Genomic DNA, 19,561 nt, shown 5'->3' with positions numbered 1-19,561 from the left:
TACCACCCCCTCCTTGTCCTTGCAATGCATTCACCTCCTCATATTGCCCTTCCACTCCTTGGTAATTTTCAGCCGCATGCCCTATCTCATTACAAAGCGCACAAACATCATAAATTTGATTAGAAGTTTGAACATTACCATCGTCTACCACGTGCACTTGAGTTCGGGTAATGGCCGATCGTGCTCTCCTTGATACTTGAGCTTTCCTTTTTTGATGTGACCGCCATTTGTTCCAAAAATTCTCAATCATCATGCTCGTAATTTGTGCCAAAAGTACCATTCGTGATAGACATTAAATCACGAGCATCTTCGGAACATAACCCTTCATGAAATGCATTCATCAATTCCTATAGCTCTATCCTATGATGAAGGCAATTCTTTATCATCATGTTAAACCTCTCAAATGCTTCATGAAACATTTCACCCGTTTGTTGTTGAAAACTTCTCAAACTTTTTCTAACATCATTTGTCTTTTGAGCGGTGAAGAATTCATCCAAGAAGATTTGTTGCATTTCTGCCCATGTATAGATAGATGCCGAAGGTAAGGTATAAAACCACTTTTTAGCCTTGTCTTCTAAGGAAAATTGGAATAGCATCAAGTTGACATCATCGGCTGAAAATCCTTGACCCCCAATAGTGCTACAAATCGAATCATAGGCCTCCAAATGAAAATAAGGCTCCTCCGTTGCTAGACCCTTATACTTTGGCAAACTTTGTTACGAATTTGTTCACGCTTCAAACGTCCTTCCTTGATCATTTTGAGGGATAACTACTGTAAAGGATTATGAGTGATCACCGGTCTAAAATGTGATTCTATGCCTGTCACACCCCGATTTCCACGTGTCTCACCGGTGGGCCCGGTGGGGGATTACCGTGACGATGTTGGCAACAATATAGTCAAACCACACAATTATATAAATGCACAGCGGAAGCTTAAAGATAAATATATACTTCAACCTCTGGTTGTAATATCAAATGTATTACAGAAGTCGAATATATCCACAGCGGATCAAAATAATAATAAAATATTGTTCATTCAGATACGGCATCGAGTTTGCGAGACTATTCGTGATGCCTAGGAAGCTATTACCAGCCCATTTCGTATAGTACCTGCACTTAATCTTTTGGGGAAAAATACGTCAGTTTACACTGATAAATACATTCAACTGACACATTTGAAAATGTTTATTAAAATTGATTTGAATGCACAAGGCACAAACTCTTTTATAACTTGGGAAAATTATTAAAATCTTGTGAACGTTTTACATGTTCTTTTATGCGTTCAGTAGCCCGGGTCGTGCCGGGTAAAAGATTTATAGACACACCACATTGCGTAAAACCGTAGTATAAAAACCAACGGCTACGTCTTTTAATTTAATGTCGACAATATATACCGGGTGTACGCCTACACCGAGATGTCGATGGTCGTGGCCATTTCGTAAAATGATGCCAAGGATATCCGGGACAACGGTCATTAAACCCCCCCAAAGGCTTTTAAGAAACAAAACTGTTTAAATGAGCCGATCATATTATTTAACTAACCACCTAAGCGATGGAAAAATATAATGCTCAATCAAGCGGTATTAATATACCGTAACCCAAGCCCATATAGGGGAAATAAGTTAAAGTATTTACCTTTGCAAGTATTATTCCTTAGTTTGATTAAATCACCGATAGCTTTTACTGGGCTCCTAATCTGGAACGAAGGTTTTAATTAACCTCTTAGAATCCTAACGGGTCTTTATATTGGCCGTAGCCTAGACCGGTTGGTTCCGGAATATACATATGGTTTAATCGCGCGAAAAGGCGAAAACCGAGAATGGAATGTGATTCTGCCCCAAACAAGTTCAGAGACTTGTTTTATATGGGTTCAAGGTTCACACTCTGGATTTTGGGGTTCAAATAATATAATTTGACCCGTATCGGCTAATTTATGAAAACTAGTTTCATAAGCCGAACCGTGCGCGCAATAGGCGAAACGGTTAACCATGAGAGTCTTACGCTTATTTCCTAAGTCAATATGCCTTAAAGAGGTTGTGGTATCAGTAGGATACCTTCCGTGATGCCCGTAACGAGTTTAAGTTAATATTACGCCCCGTAGGGGTTTTCCTGTCATTTTAAAGACTTTTAAAGAGCTTTTCGAGTTCTATAGGAAATCTGAGTTTCCCGAACCGTCTATAAAGTCTAAAATACTTTATTTACTATTTAAAATCAGTGGCAACTGGAATCGGGTCAAAAGACCTTGTAGAACTCAAGTTTTGGCCGAAAAGGGTATATTCGGTATTTACCGAACCGTAGCCATAACCGCAGGTTATGAGCAAGGTAAAAATTATTAAAAATCTTTAAAATTCCAAAAATATTATTTTATAACAGTGGATAAAAGTTTTGGTGACGAAATCTTGGTTTAGATGGGCGTTATGCTAATTGCGCCGTTAAATACAAAAGTTTACTTTAATTGCGCTTTTATTCTAGACCTCGGATTGCCGTGAAACTTTAAGGACATGCTTATAATTTAGTAAGCAAGGTTATGGTCCGTTCACGTGTCCGAAATACTCGTTTTATTTTTAAAAGGCCGTTACGGTCAACTTTTAGGCGATTTAACGGAAATGCGTAAAAGACTCGGACAATTCATGAACCGATCACAGAGGTTTATACCATCATGTAACCTGGTCCTAAGAGAGTCCTAAGGCATATCTATACCTCACTAAAACGGGTCAGAACTGAAGTCAAAGCAAAAGTCAAACTTTTGCGACATTCGGCTCCGAACCGGGTCAATATAGCAATTGGTCGATTCAAACGAGCGCAAACAAGTTTACATACTTATTATCATGTTTTATGATTATCAAAACAGGTTTCATAGCATATACATTACAGATCATGTACAAAATGGCAAAACGACTTTCTGTTGACTTTTTAAGTGCGCGTTTGACTCGATATTTGGCATAGTTAGAGTGGTGATCAGAGGGAACCCTTTTAGGGGTTTATTACCCACATAAATACCAACTCAAAACTATTTTTGATCCGACAATTCACTGGACCATTTGTGAGTTATCGCTATGACAACCGTTAGTTACGACGGTTGAGTTTATAAGCTAAATCCATGGAAATATAAGACCAAAATGGATTTGAACGACTTACAGAAGTTGTATCTTGCTTAGAGAGCAGAGAGGAATGCTTGAGAGCTTCTTAGAATGATCAGTTGAGTGTTTTTGAGTTGTGTGAATGTTATGAGCCAAATGTGGCTATTTATAGTGAAGCATAGCACACAAGATCATCACACAACACCTACAACAGGTCATGGATGATGGGCAGGTGTCCCATAGAGCTATGGGTCGAGTATAGGGTGCCCATGCCTCATTTATTGGCGTTTTGATCATTCACAAGCTCAAAAGGCAAGAAACTACAATCATTCTGCATCTGGGCGTCTAATGCGGCCCGCATGGAGATTCCATGCTGCTTTTACGCGGGCCGCCTAATATGTAAAGATCAGACGCGGTTAAGAGGTGGCTCGCGGCCCGCCTCAACTTAACCTCAAACTTCACGCGGGTCGCGAGAGGTTAGATTTCCAGAAATTTTAAATCTTTTGTAATGATTATCAGAATCTGGTAATTAATAACGAAATCTTTCGTAATGATTTACCTGACCTTTCGGGTTTGAAGGGGTAACTTTGCGGTTTGGCCCTCGGTTAATTACAACTAAGGACCTCGTGTTACTTACCCGCGTCGTTAAGTCCCCGGTTAGTTTATTAATTATTCAGAAAGTCTTAACTTTCATTATTGACGCTTTTAACCCTTCTCATACGAATTTGATTATAACTTTCTCGTTTTAAAACGGAACTTCGCGGAATTTATACAATATGTTCTAGCGAGTGTATAATACTGTTACAAAGCCTCGGGAGTGTTAAAGGGTCACTCAGAGGTATAATTAAACATGTTGACACAGTTAACCCATGTAGCTTGTAATCTCTCACTTTCTTCCGCGTTTCGCTTCCGTACGATCCATGATTTATTCGTTTGAAGGTACAAGCACCATTTAGGGTTACTATACAGTATATTTACCCTTGTTTGACATTTATAACCCTCGAATTTATATACTTTCAAGGTTTGTCAACATTAGTCCTTTATTTAATATCAATGCCACGTGTAAACAAATGACACGTGTTAACACATTATTGGACACAAAAATTCGAGGTGTTACATCCTCACCCCCTTAAAATAAATCTCGACCCGAGATTTACTCAAATAAATAGGGGTATTTTTCTTTCATTGTGTTTTCGACTTCCCACGTATATCCGGGACCTCTACGAGCATCCAATTTGACTTTTACAATCGGCACGTGCTTTCTTCGAAGCTTCTTTACCTGTCGATCTTCAATCGACAAAGGTTTTTCTACAAACTTTAAGTTCTCATCTATATGCACATCTGTATGTGGAATCACCAATGATTCATCGGCGAAGCACTTTTTGAGATTGCAGATGTGGAACACGTTGTGAATTCCATTGAGCTCTTCAGGCAAGTTCAACTTATAGGCAACTGACCCGACCCGTTCAATGACCTCAAAAGGTCCTATGTATCTCGGACTCAGTTTGCCTTTCTTGCCGAAACGCATCACCCCCTTCCAGGGTGATACCTTAAGCAACACTTTTTCACCTACTTCGAAGTGAAGATCCTTACGTTTTGGATCAGCGTAGCTTTTCTGCCTATCGCGGGCAGCCTTGAGACGTTCCCGGATCTGGACAATCTTGTCCGTCGTCTGGAAAACTATTTCTGGTCCCGATAATTGGACCTCTCCTACTTCCGCCCAACAAACAGGCGATCTACATTTCCTACCGTATAATGCCTCGAAACGCGCAGCCTTTATGCTGGTGTGGTAGCTATTATTGTAGGAGAATTCGATCAGGGGTAGATTCTTATCCCAGTTACCACCTAAATCGATTGCACATGCACGAAGCATGTCTTCTAACGTCTGTATAGTACGCTCACTTTGACCGTCTGTCTGTGGATGGTAAGCCGTACTGAAGTTCAAACGCGTGCCCAAAGATTGCTGGAAACTCTTCCAGAAGTGAGACGTGTATCTAGTATCCCTATCGGAGATAATAGACACAGGTGTGCCGTGTAAGGCTACAATCTTATCAACATAAAGTTGGGCTAACATATCGGAGCTATACGTCTCCTTGATGGGTAGAAAATGAGCTGATTTAGTCAGCCTATCGACTATGACCCATATTGTATCGTTTCCCTTCCTGGTTTTGGGTAACTTGGTTATGAAGTCCATAGTTACGCATTCCCACTTCCATTCGGGAAGTTCAGGCTGTTGTAGCAAGCCAGACGGCTTTTGGTGCTCAGCTTTGACTTGAGCACAAGTCAAGCACTTTGCTACGTGGGCGGCCACAGACTTTTTCAAGCCTATCCACCAATAGTTTGCCTTTAAATCTTGATACATCTTGTCTGCACCAGGATGGACTGAGTATTTGGAACTATGGGCTTCCTGGAGGATAACATCTCGTAGTCCTCCATAAATTGGAACCCATATACGTCCGTTCAGTCTAAGGATTCCATCCTTGCTAAGAGTCAACTGCTCCTCAGTTACTCCTAACTTTTCATTAGGATAATTAGCTTCCAACACAACCTCTCGCTGTGCAGCTAGTATCCTTTCAATTAAATAGTTCTTGACCTCAATGCTCTTGGCATTGATTCGAATAGGTTTTACCCTTTCTTTCCTGCTCAAGGCATCAGCGACTACATTCGCCTTGCCGGGATGGTACCTGATCTCGCAATCATAGTCATTCAAGGTTTCCATCCAACGACGCTGCCTCATGTTCAACTCTTTCTGATTGAACAGGTGCTAGAGGCTTTTGTGATCAGAATAAATCACAAATTTAATACCATAAAGGTAATGCCTCCACAATTTCAGTGCAAATACAACGGCACCCAACTCCAAATCATGGGTGGTGTAATTCTTTTCGTGCACTTTTAATTGCCTTGAAGCATAGGCAATCACCTTGCCCTTCTGCATAAGCACACACCCCATGCCTGTGTGTGATGCATCGCAGTAAACTACGAATTCTTCTGTACCCTCAGGTAAGGTCAACACAGGTGCGTTGCTCAGCTTTTGCTTCAGGATTTCGAAGGATTCTTGCTGCTTTGGGCCCCAAATGAACTTTTCTTTCTTCTTGGTTAGAGAAGTCAAGGGTGCAGCAATCCTCGAAAAATTTTCAATAAACCTCCTGTAGTATCCTGCTAACCCCAGGAAACTACGAATTTCGGTAGGCGTCTTTGGCTCTTGCCAGTTCATGACTGCCTCTACCTTTGCGGGATCCACTTGGATACCACGCTCACTCACAACGTGACCTAAAAACTGAACCTCTCGTAGCCAGAATTCACATTTCGAGAATTTGGCATAGAGTTTCTCACGCTATAGTAATTCGAGAATGCAACGGAGGTGCTTCTCGTGGTCAGCTTGGCTTTTGGAATATATAAGAATATCGTCGATGAAGACGATGACAAATTTGTCCAAATACGGCTTGCAGACGCAATTCATGAGATCCATGAACGCAGCCGGTGCATTTGTGAGCCCAAAAGGCATCACTAGGAACTCGTAATGACCATAGCGAGTCCTAAATGTTGTCTTATGTACATCCTCATCTCTGACCCTTAGCTGATGATAGCCCGACCTTAAGTCGATCTTTGAGAAGTAGCTCGCTCCTTGCAGCTGATCGAACAGATCGTCGATCCTTGGCAAAGGATATCTATTCTTTATGGTAACTTTGTTCAGCTCACGGTAATCGATGCACAATCGCATCGATCCGTCCTTCTTCTTTACAAATAGGACAGGTGCTCCCCAGGGAGACGAACTAGGTCTGATAAAACCTTTTGCCAACAGTTCATCCAACTGGGTCCTTAGTTCCTTCATTTCAGTAGGAGCTAGCCTGTAAGGTGCTCTAGCTATAGGAGCTGCTCCTGGTATGATATCTATTCTGAATTCCACTTGTCTATCTGGTGGAAAACCAGGTAGTTCTTCAGGAAAAACCTCGGGATATTTAGAAATGACAGGAAAATCCTCGATCTTCGGCTTCGGTTCATCAATTATCACCTGAGCCATGTAAATTACACAGCCTCTGTTCAAACATCTAGAAGCTTTGAGCATCGACACATCTTCGGGCAGTCCATACTGCGTGTCTCCTCGAATGGTAAGCGATTCACCACTCGGAGTCTTTAGCACTATGTGCCTCTTGCCGCAAATGATTTGGGCCTGATTACGGGATAACCAGTCCATGCCTAGAACAATGTCGAAACCCGCTAGTTTGAAAGGAAGTAGAGATAAAGGAAAAGAATGGTTCTTAATGGACATTTCACATCCTTCTAGAACAGTGGAGACGGTTTCTATCGTGCCGTCTGCTAGTTCTACTTCGTATTTCACATCTAGGGTTTTGATAGGCATATTTAGTAGTTGGAAAATTTTTTGGTCAACAAAGGACTTATCAGCGCCAGAATCGAATAGTACTCTTGCAAATATATTATTTACGAGAAAAGTACCTGTAAGCACATTGTCGTTCTGAACCGCTTCCTTTGCATCCATGCGAAAAACTCTCGCATTTGACTTCTTTGTCTCCTCCGCCTTCCTGGCGTTCTTAGGGCAGTTACTCTTGATATGCCCTTTTTCATTGCAACCATAGCATGTTGCGTCCTTGATTTTCTTACACTCCACAGTCTTATGATCCTTGGACTTGCATAGTCCACAGGAAGGAGTCTTTGGTTGTGACTGTGAATTCGATGCAAACCTGCACTTCCCAGAGTGGGATTTCTTGCAGATTTTGCAGTTGGGCCTTTCACCAGCTTGCCCATCTTTCTTCGCCTCCGACCCTCTTTTGCCTTCACCGTTTCCACGGTGCTTCTTCCCTGACCTTCGTGAGGTATCATCCTCACGTTTTCTCTTCTCAGCCTCCTTGCTCCTTAGTGTCCTCAGACGGACAGCGTCTAAGGTGAGAGACAAGGAGAGGTCAGTAACTGACCTGAAGGTCGTCGGCCGAGAGGCCTTTACACTCGCCTTTATCGCAGGCTCCAAGCCCCCAATGAAACGGGCGATTCTTCTAGACTCTGGTGTCACAAGGTAAGGAACCAGGCGAGACATCGTATTGAAGCTCGTCAAATAAGCCTGGCAGTCCAGGTTCGTCATCACTAGTGACACAAAGTCAGCCTCAATCTTCTCAACCTCATGCTGAGGGCAGTAGTTTTCCTTAATGAGAGCAATAAATTCCTCCCATGTCATCTTGTATAAAGCAGACTTACCTGATGCCTGCACCAACGCCCTCCACCATGCCAGGGCCTCGCCCTTAAATGACTGGGACACAAACTTCACCACATCCTTCTCTGCGCACCCACTGATGTCCACAATAGTGTCCATCTCATCTAGCCAGGTGATACAATCAACAGCACCTTTCTCCCCCGTAAATTCCCGGGGCTTACAAGATATAAAATACTTGTAAGTGCAACCCTTGGCACCAGATGCATCAGTGTACTCTCGTTCACGACGAATACTATTTTCAGCTGACGAGTGATTGTCGTCATCCTTCTTGGGTTGAGAGGGTGGTTTGGAGTGTGTCTTTGGTTTTGAGGGTGGTTTTGATACGGTTCTGCCTTGGGACTCAGTATATTGACGATCCAGAGCTGCCTGAACAGCATTGTCAATCAGAGCCTTTAGCTGTGCGCCTGTCAGATGCACTGGCGCATTGTTGTAGTCATCTTCATTTGTATGGCTGTTCTCTCCATTGGGGTCCGCCATTGTAACTTGAATCTGTTACAGAAGATAACAAAATTTTATTCAGGAGATTATTATATAATTGTCTTTTATGACAATTTGTCAACCATGGTGACAGAGACCATATTTGGTTAACTTATTACTTCATTAAATAATAGGATTTGAATATATCCTATTTCAGCTATATCAATAATATTGGCGGCATAAAGCCTAATCACGAGGATGTTTTATACTATTAGCCGAGATTTCAGAGAATCAAAGGCATAGAGATTTGAACCGTAGTTCTTTTATCTCTTTCTGACAGAGAGTCATAGACCACCACTGCCTTTTGTCTTTATAAGACAATTATTATGGCCCATAGGCACTACACCTCTAATGGATGTTTCAATATGGTTGGCCCATAGGCACTACACCACTTAATGGATGTTTTAATAGGGTTTGGCCCGTAGGCACTGCATCACTAATGGATGTTTTAATAAGATTGGCCCGTAGGCACTACATCACTAATGGATGTTTTAATACGATTGATCACCTGCATAGGTGATTTAATCCACGATTTATAAATCATTTAGTTGGGCTTTGGAATCCTTAAAGGATTATTGTATAAGAATGACGCGCGTGATTTTTAACGAATCACATCTGCCATGATCGTTAACATGCTTGCAGCGGTTAACAGGGAATCTGAATCTTTTAATTAAGTCCTACCATCTTGGTCGGATCTTTAAAAGACACCAGGCTAGGTTTCACTCTTTAAGATCCTTTATTTAGGCAGATCAGTTTAAAAGGAATGGTTTTGATTTATTTCATACATATTAAAACAAAACTCATAACATACATTCCATAATCTCAAATACAACCACATATTGCCCTAAACAGGTCTTTCAGATAGTACATACCTCTATAGAGGTTTAAAATAAGTGACAAGTCCACGCAGGGACTAACATAAGATAAGTGTCCATGCAAGGACTGAAAGATAAGTCCACGTAGGGACTGAAATACGATAAGTGTCCTCGCAGGGACTTATTTCAAAATAGAAATTACATTAGTACAACTATTAAGGGCTAGTGGTCACGTTTCTTCTTTTTGCCCTTTAGTAGGTTCGCCAAGCCCTTGAGAAATCCTCGGTGGCTTTTCTTCTCTTCCTCGAACTCTCTCTCCACACGATCTAGTCGATGGAGTATTTCTTCCTGTTCAGGAGGATAGAATCGTGGTTGTGGCGCGTGTTGCGGAACTGGGGGTCTGGGAGGTATTGGATACCCATGAGCTGAGTAGTCCGGTGGTCCCATGTTCCCATGAGCTCCGTCAGGGTAGCGTGCATTATATCTAGCCGACACCACATATGGGTCGCGTTCATAATTGTAGTTGTATTGTGCTTGTGACGTTTCGAACGGGTTGTAAGCCGTTGGACCCGTGTAAGCAGGTATGGGTTGGTCGTACCCAAATGGTGGTGAATTTGGTGCAGCTGGTGCGGAGTTCGCCTCCTGTATAGGACTTGAAGGTCCTTCTTCTTGTAGTGGCGGATAGTGGGTACTACTAGAATGTCGAGGGGTGCTGAAGTGGATACCCCCTCCTCCTCGTGTAGACATACGAGCATTTGTCCTCCTACGCCTTGGCGGATCAGGTATTACTGGTTGCGCCGGTGGCGGAGGTGGTGGCGTAACTGCCACAAAGCGTGAATCCTGAGAGGGTCCTGTGGATGTCGCGGTTGTTGTGACGTCTGTTGGGGTGGTGTGTAGTACCACTCATGTCGGTCAAACAACGCTTGGAAACTATCAGGTCCCTGATAGGGCGTGCCATGGAAGGATGACCCATCAGAGACTTCTATCGGATGCGTGGGCGTACCACGAGCAGGTTCAGTTGGATCAGTATCTTCATCCATGTGGTCTTCGGAGAAGTGATCTTGTGGCCCTAATGGAACAAAGCCTGAAGGTTCCTGTATGTAGTCAGCTGGATTAAACTGACCTATGAAGTACGGAGTAGGGTCGTCATAATTCCGGTGCGATACCAAACATGGTAGAGGTATGAAGGAAGGTTGTGGGTTGTTGGGATCATTTTCTGAATTTGGCCCAAAGGAGTGCCGGTATGATGGCGTTGAGCTGTGCGAGGTGGAATGCCTCGCAGGTTCGTAAAGATCTCTTCGTCGTTGTGGTTCTTCGCTCCTTGTCATTGAAGGAGGTCTTGTACCTGATGGTCCAGCTTCGTGATCGTGATGTGTCACGATATCTCCTCTGCCTCTTCTTCCCCTTCCTCTTCCTCGGAATATAACAGGTGGCATTTTCCTGCTCCAAAACTTATTAAGAATCGTGATGAAAATAAAGACAAAAGGAGTATTAATCCGAATTTGTCCTAAGTTATTGTCTAGACTCAAGTATGTGCAATTGTGTCATTGAGATTAAACACAATAGAGTAGTGTTTAATTCACTCAACGTTGGCTCTGATACCAACCTGTCACACCCCGATTTCCACGTGTCTCACCGGTGGGCCCGGTGGGGGATTACCGTGACGATGTTGGCAACAATATAGTCAAACCACACAATTATATAAATGCACAGCGGAAGCTTAAAGATAAATATATACTTCAACCTCTGGTTGTAATATCATATGTATTACAGAAGTCGAATATATCCACAGCGGATCAAAATAATAATAAAATATTGTTCATTCAGATACGGCATCGAGTTTGCGAGACTATTCGTGATGCCTAGGAAGCTATTACCAGCCCATTTCGTATAGTACCTGCACTTAATCTTTTGGGGAAAAATACGTCAGTTTACACTGGTAAATACATTCAACTAACACATTTGAAAATGTTTATTAAAATTGATTTGAATGCACAAGGCACAAACTCTTTTATAACTTGGGAAAATTATTAAAATCTTGTGAACGTTTTACATGTTCTTTTATGCGTTCAGTAGCCTGGGTCGTGCCGGGTTAAAGATTTATAGACACACCACATTGCGTAAAACCGTAGTATAAAAACCAACGGCTACGTCTTTTAATTTAATGTCGACAATATATACCGGGTGTACGCCTACACCGGGATGTCGATGGTCGTGGCCATTTCGTAAAATGATGCCAAGGATATCCGGGACAACGGTCATTAAACCCCCCAAAGGCTTTTAAGAAACAAAACTGTTTAAATGAGCCGATCATATTATTTAATTAACCACCTAAGCGATGGAAAAATATAATGCTCAATCAAGCGGTATTAATATACCGTAACCCAAGCCCATATAGGGGAAATAAGTTAAAGTATTTACCTTTGCAAGTATTATTCCATAGTTTGATTAAATCACCGATAGCTTTTACTGGGCTCCTAATCTGGAACGAAGGTTTTAATTAACCTCTTAGAATCCTAACGGGTCTTTATATTGGCCGTAGCCTAGACCGGTTGGTTCCGGAATATACATATGGTTTAATCGCGCGAAAAGGCGAAAACCGAGAATGGAATGTGATTCTGCCCCAAACAAGTTCAGAGACTTGTTTTATATGGGTTCAAGGTTCACACTCTGGATTTTGGGGTTCAAATAATATAATTTGACCCGTATCGGCTAATTTATGAAAACTAGTTTCATAAGCCGAACCGTGCGCGCAATAGGCGAAACGGTTAACCATGAGAGTCTTACGCTTATTTCCTAAGTCAATATGCCTTAAAGAGGTTGTGGTATCAGTAGGATACCTTCCGTGATGCCCGTAACGAGTTTAAGTTAATATTACGCCCCGTAGGGGTTTTCCGGTCATTTTAAAGACTTTTAAAGAGCTTTTCGAGTTCTACAGGAAATCTGAGTTTCCCGAACCGTTTATAAAGTCTAAAATACTTTATTTACTATTTAAAATCAGTGGCAACTGGAATCGGGTCAAAAGACCTTGTAGAACTCAAGTTTTGGCCGAAAAGGGTATATTCGGTATTTACCGAACCGTAGCCATAACCGCAGGTTATGAGCAAGGTAAAAATTATTAAAAATCTTTAAAATTCCAAAAATATTATTTTATAACAGTGGATAAAAGTTTTGGTGACGAAATCTTGGTTTAGATGGGCGTTATGCTAATTGCGCCGTTAAATACAAAAGTTTACTTTAATTGCGCTTTTTAGCATAACTCTCATTCTAGACCTCGGATTGACGTGAAACATTTAAGGACATGCTTATAATTTAGTAAGCAAGGTTATGGTCCGTTCACGTGTCCAAAATACTCGTTTTATTTTTAAAAGGCCGTTACGGTCAACTTTTAGGCGATTTAACGGAAATGCGTAAAAGACTCGGACAATTCATGAACCGATCACAGAGGTTTATACCATCATGTAACCTGGTCCTAAGAGAGTCCTAAGGCATATCTATACCTCACTAAAACGGGTCAGAACTGAAGTCAAAGCAAAAGTCAAACTTTTGCGACATTCGGCTCCGAACCGGGTCAATATAGCAATTGGTCGATTCAAACGAGCGCAAACAAGTTTACATACTTATTATCATGTTTTATGATTATCAAAACAGGTTTCATAGCATATACATTACAGATCATGTACAAAATGGCAAAACGACTTTCTGTTGACTTTTTAAGTGCGCGTTTGACTCGATATTTGGAATAGTTAGAGTGGTGATCAGAGGGAACCCTTTTAGGGGTTTATTACCCACATAAATACCAACTCAAAACTATTTTTGATCCGACAATTCACTGGACCATTTGTGAGTTATCGCTATGACAACCGTTAGTTACGACGGTTGAGTTTATAAGCTAAATCCATGGAAATATAAGACCAAAATGGATTTGAACGACTTACAGAAGTTGTATCTTGCTTAGAGAGCAGAGAGGAATGCTTGAGAGCTTCTTAGAATGATCAGTTGAGTGTTTTTGAGTTGTGTGAATGTTATGAGCCAAATGTGGCTATTTATAGTGAAGCATAGCACACAAGAGGTCATGGATGATGGGCAGGTGTCCCATAGAGCTATGGGTCGAGTATAGGGTGCCCATGCCTCATTTATTGGCGTTTTGATCATTCACAAGCTCAAAAGGCAAGAAACTACAATCATTCTGCATCTGGGCGTCTAATGCGGCCCGCATGGAGATTCCATGCTGCTTTTACGCGGGCCGCCTGATATGTAAAGATCAGACGCGGTTAAGAGGTGGCTCGCGGCCCGCCTCAACTTAACCTCAAACTTCACGCGGGTCGCGAGAGGTTAGATTTCCAGAAATTTTAAATCTTTTGTAATGATTATCAGAATCTGGGAATTAATAACGAAATCTTTCGTAATGATTTACCTGACCTTTCGGGTTTGAAGGGGTAACTTTGTGGTTTGGCCCTCGGTTAATTACAACTAAGGACCTCGTGTTACTTACCCGCGTCGTTAAGTCCCCGGTTAGTTTATTAATTATTCAGAAAGTCTTAACTTTCATTATTGACGCTTTTAACCCTTCTCATACGAATTTGATTATAACTTTCTCGTTTTAAAACGGAACTTCGCGGAATTTATACAATATGTTCTAGCGAGTGTATAATACTGTTACAAAGCCTCGGGAGTGTTAAAGGGTCACTCAGAGGTATAATTAAACATGTTGACACGGTTAACCCCTGTAGCTTGTAATCTCTCACTTTCTTCCGCGTTTCGCTTCCGTACGATCCATGATTTATTCGTTTGAAGGTACAAGCACCATTTAGGGTTACTATACAGTATATTTACCCTTGTTTGACATTTATAACCCTCGAATTTATATACTTTCAAGGTTTGTCAACATTAGTCCTTTATTTAATATCAATGCCACGTGTAAACAAATGACACGTGTTAACACATTATTGGACACAAAAATTCGAGGTGTTACAATGCCTCTTGCATATTCTCGAAGATGTCTTCTTGGTACCCCCAACCAAACCCTTGGACTTATAGGACCCATTGGTCTTTGCATAGGCCCTTGAGGTGCAATTGGTGGCTAAAATTGGTATTGTTGCATTGGTGGTTGTTGAATTGGCCTTTGGAATTGAGGTTGTGTATTTTGTGGACGAATTTGTTGCAAAGGAGTAGGACGTTGCAATTGTGACCCTTGTGGCCGAATATGTTGTACCCCAACCGGTAGCCTACCCATGTCTTGAATTTGTTGCAATGGTTGACTTTGTTGACCCGCTCCTCCTTGAGGTCCCAAATTACCTCCATCACCCCCATAGTAAAATCCGTCTTTTTCATATCCCCTGAACTCTTCTTCATACCCCTCCTTGTATCCATCTCCTCCTATACCCGATGATTGCACAAATAGAAAAGATGAATATTGAAAACCCGGTTGGTTCGGTGGTCGATATGTAGAAGTAGCATGAATGACAGTTGAGCTTTGTGGTAGTGAATAGGTAGAAGATGATTGACCCGAAGCTGGAAAGAAATGTGAAAATGGTGGAATTGTTGAGGCAGGGCTAAAGGTAAGTGTAGGTTCAATTTGGTAGTAATAGGTGGTGTAGTGTTGGTTGGTGTAACATCATGTGGTGGATTAAGATCGATAGTGGAATTAGGCATCGTGGTATTTGGTGAAGGGTGTGTTGATGTAGGAACGAATGTTGAAGATGGTTGACCCATAGTGGGTGGTATTTGTGAGTCAGCTATAATGTTTCTAGGTGTAATGAGTGAAGTGGGTGAACCAATAATCTTATTTTCTCGTAGCAAAACTCTGTTTTGATGCAAAGTCCTTTTAATTTCCGGATCAAACGATAGCGATGATGACTTGTGAGAGCCCCTAGTATGCATACACCTGAAGTACCTGCACACTAAACACAACCAGCGTAAACCCGAAAATAACAAACAAAACTACTAAATTAACACACGTCGCGCACTACTCCCCCACAACAACGCCAAAATTTGACGTGATGTCGTGGTCACAATCAAATTTAATCCAATTACTACTAAATAGATAGCGGTAAGTGGGTATCGAACACAGGGAGTTTGTGGAATATGTGCTATTTAAAAATTTCTCTAAATTAACTAAGTTAAACTAAATTGCAAGAAATGTAAATTCAGAATTTGGTTGGTTGATTGAGTTTTAAAAACTAAGATTACTTTTCTAATTGCAAAATGAAAGTTTTGGTTGTAAACAATTTAGAGACAAATGACCATATTTAGCTTCCGGTTTGCTTTGACATTTATGTTTTCATTCACTAGAAAGAACTACAAAGACATAATTCATGGGTGATTACTTGTTGTGATAAAAGGGAACTAAGTACTCAGATTCCTATTGTTATGGGTCATTTTCTGAGCATACATATCCTGACTAATATCCTGCTTTTGGTTGTTTGTTTGTGATCAGGATACTGGATTGGGGTACTGCTAATATCCTGGGCGATATCCTGGTGTTAACTAAATTAACCACGTGCAGGTTAGAGGCTGTGGGTTACTAACGGTCAGATGGACTTCTTCTCCTCAAGACTCGGGCATATCTGTTATGTGAGAGACGTTGAACCTGAAAGACCAGGTCTACAACGTTCGAGTGGGGAATATTCGCCGGATCCCGGTTATTTAGGATAGTTTGTTGCATTTGTTTTACTATAAATAGATGGGGGCGGATCAGGTTAAGGCACACAATCTTACACACACACACTCTCGAACACTTTTGCTTTCTAGCTTTCAGCAGTCACTACACACAAACACTTGTAATCAAATTACATTGTAAACACTTAGTTGATCCGCACCACATCCTGCACTATATCCTGATATTTGAAGCAATAGAAGAACAAGGCAGCTGCGATTGTCAGCTCCCGAGGTTTTGTGCCGGCGATCAAGATTGATCAAGGGCTTTCCTCGTCTATCCTGTGTCACCCTTTATATTTTTTGCTCACTGCTTGATCATAGATACAGCTCTACATCCCGAGCCGTATCCTTAAACTGTTTTTGTAATTAATTTGGTCAACATATTTTTCACACATATTTCTAGCACACTACCTCACTTAACTAATTTGATCACTTAATTACTTCGGTAATTTTTGACCAAACCAATTTGGCGCCCACCGTGGGGCAAGTGGTGCTATCTTTACTCAAAATCTTTGTAAAATCATTTATTGGTTTTCTGTTTTCAAAACTTTTTGCCACACTATTTGCAATGGCCACAAGATCAAGCATGAGCTCCTCCACTGTGTCTGCTACGGCTTCTGCTACTACTGGTTCGGTGCTTCCACCACCTCCTCCAAGGATGACCACTCCTTCACAACCTCAGGATGTTATCCCTACTCAGAATATTCAGGGATATGCCCCCGTTTTAGCTTCTAATGATGAAATTCTAACCTTATTCGGAAGTGTGCAGGAACAAATGAGGTAGCAACAGGAAACAAACCAAATGTTGTTAAAGGAAATACAACTCTTGAAATCTGGTTCAAGCAGATCCACTGAAGATATCGTCACTCCTCTACAGCCTAGGGCTTTGAACTTTAGTTCTGCAGTTTACACTGAGGATAACCGAGGAAATATTGTGCCTAGCCATCCCCAGAATCCTACTCCTGAGATGCCCTCTTCGGTTAGAGTGTCAACTATGAGGAGCTCAGGATATGCTTCAGGATATGGCCAAAATCCTCAGATCGGTAACGTGTCTAATAATAATAATACTCTTGCCACTAACAATGTTGGATCTTTGCAGGACACAGGTGTGACATCGGCATTATCTAGGGAGCTCCAGAAGCTGAAGGATATGATATCCAGTGTACCTGGGGTGGTCCAGCTGATCCCTGAAGTATCCTAGGATAGCCACAGGATATCTCGGTTTGTGCATCCATTTGTGATGCTGAAATCCCGAAAAGATTTCAAACTCCCAACATGAAGCTCTATGATGGAACCACGGATCCTGAGGAGCATATTGCCCAGTATAAGGAACGGATGGAAATCAACCCTATCCCTCCAGAACTTAAGGAAGCATGCTTATGCAAGGGTTTCGGCTCTACTCTAACAGGATCAGCCTTAAAATGGCTGTTAAACGTTCCTCCTCACTCAATTACTTCTTTTGCTCATTTGGTTAACTTATTTAATAGTCAATTTTCTTGCAGCCGGAGTTTTGAGAAATTAACCAGTGACCTTTACAGGATAACTCAAGGACCTCAGGAATCCTTGAGGGATTACGTGAATAAGTTTAGCCGGGAATCCTTGGATATCCCACACCTCGATGTCGCAACAGCTGTCCAGGCTTTCAAGATGGGATTGCAGAAAGATTCCCAGTTTTACCAGGATCTTGTTATGAATCCCTGTAGGAATCTGGATGAAGCTCGTAACAGGGCATTGAGATATATCAGGCTAGAGGATGATAAGAAAATGCAAGAGAGGATGAATGCATCCTCAACATATGAGTCAACTAACAGGAAGTCAGAATCCTCGTACAAACCGTACCGCTCTAAGCCGTATGGTAGAAATGACAACAAGAAATTGAATGTTGTTGAAGACGAGGATCCTGAGGAGTATCCTGAGATATCTGAATATTGTTTTTCTGTTAATATACCTGAACTAATGTATGCTATGCAGGGTTTGGGAGACAAAGCCAGGTGGCCTCGCAAGAACCAACAAAAAGATGATTGGAAGGATAAGTCCAAATGGTGTGCCTTCCATGAAGATTTTGGGCATATTATAAAGGATTGCATTGCTCTAAGGAAGGAAATAAGCTATCTCTTAAGCAAATGTTATCTGAAGGATCTCCTGGGAAGAAAGAAAAACAAGGGTCAGGATACTGAGAAGGATCCTGAACGTGTAGCATCACCTCCTGCGGATGCCAAGATAATCAACTTTATTTCAGGAGGATCTGACATCTGTGGAACTTCATATTCGGCGGCCAAAAGGCATGCAAAGGAGGCTAAAGCCGGAAGAGGGGGGAGACCGACCAGGATGACAACCCTCACAGCTGATAAAATGATCACTTTTGATAGCGATGACAGGGATACTGTGCAGGATCCTCAGCATGATGCTCTGGTAGTAACATTATATGTGGCTAACCATTTTGTACGCAGGATATTGGTGGACAATGGAAGCTCCGTCAACATAGTCCAATTAGTGACATTGAAAAGGATGAATGTATCCCCAATGGATATCACTTCAAAATCCACTGTACTCGTTGGCTTCAGTGGAGAAGCTAGGAATACCGTGAGAGAGATTAAGTTACCAGTATATGTTGAAGGGGTCAATTTGATACAACGCTTCTGTGTAATGGACTCCCTATCCTGCTATAATATTATATTGGGCAGGCCATGGATCCATGATATGAAAGCTGTGCCATCGACTTACCATCAATGCATCAAAATCCCTACACCTTAGGGAGTTGTCAAAGTAGACAGTGATCAGCAGGAAGCAAAGGAGTGTTACTCATCCTCCATGAAATCCTCTACAAAGCCTAATGCAGCATAGCAATTAAAGATACGGGCCCAGGATATCACGGAAGCTTCGGAGCAGGATGTAAAAAACTTATCCTGGATCAGGATAATCCAGATATCTCGGTGCTCGTAGGGACCAATATCCCTCAGGATATTGAGCATCAATTGACTAACTTTTTGAAATGCAGGATGTCAACATTCGCGTGGAAGCACGAGGATATGACAGGTATTTCCAAGGATGTTATAACGCACAAGCTTGGTATTGACAGGACATTTAAGCCTGTCCAGCAGAAAAGAAGGAAATTCGCTCCGGAATGAAATGCAATTATTCAAGAAGAAGTAGACAGATTGTTGAAGTCAAAAATGATCAGAGAAGTCAAATTTCCAAGGTGGCTAGCAAATGTAGTAGTGGTGCAGAAGAAAAATGGGAAATGGAGAGTTTGCGTGGATTATACAGACTTGAACAAGGCGTGTCCAAAGGACCCATTTCCTCTC

General features: G+C 41.7%; 1 non-coding gene across 1 annotated transcript; it reads left to right on the top strand.

Annotated features, from left to right (window-relative positions):
* The first annotated feature begins 357 nt into the window (after positions 1-357).
* On the top strand, positions 358-464 carry LOC118484549. Its single transcript, XR_004873658.1, has one exon. It is a non-coding gene; the product is annotated as a small nucleolar RNA R71 (small nucleolar RNA).
* The last annotated feature ends 19,097 nt before the right edge of the window (positions 465-19,561 follow it).

The sequence above is a fragment of the Helianthus annuus genome, chromosome 11, assembly GCF_002127325.2.
Source record: "Helianthus annuus cultivar XRQ/B chromosome 11, HanXRQr2.0-SUNRISE, whole genome shotgun sequence".
Lineage (NCBI taxonomy): Eukaryota > Viridiplantae > Streptophyta > Magnoliopsida > Asterales > Asteraceae > Helianthus > Helianthus annuus.
Note: the sequence above shows the minus strand (reverse complement) of the source record. Positions and strands in the feature narration are given on the sequence as shown.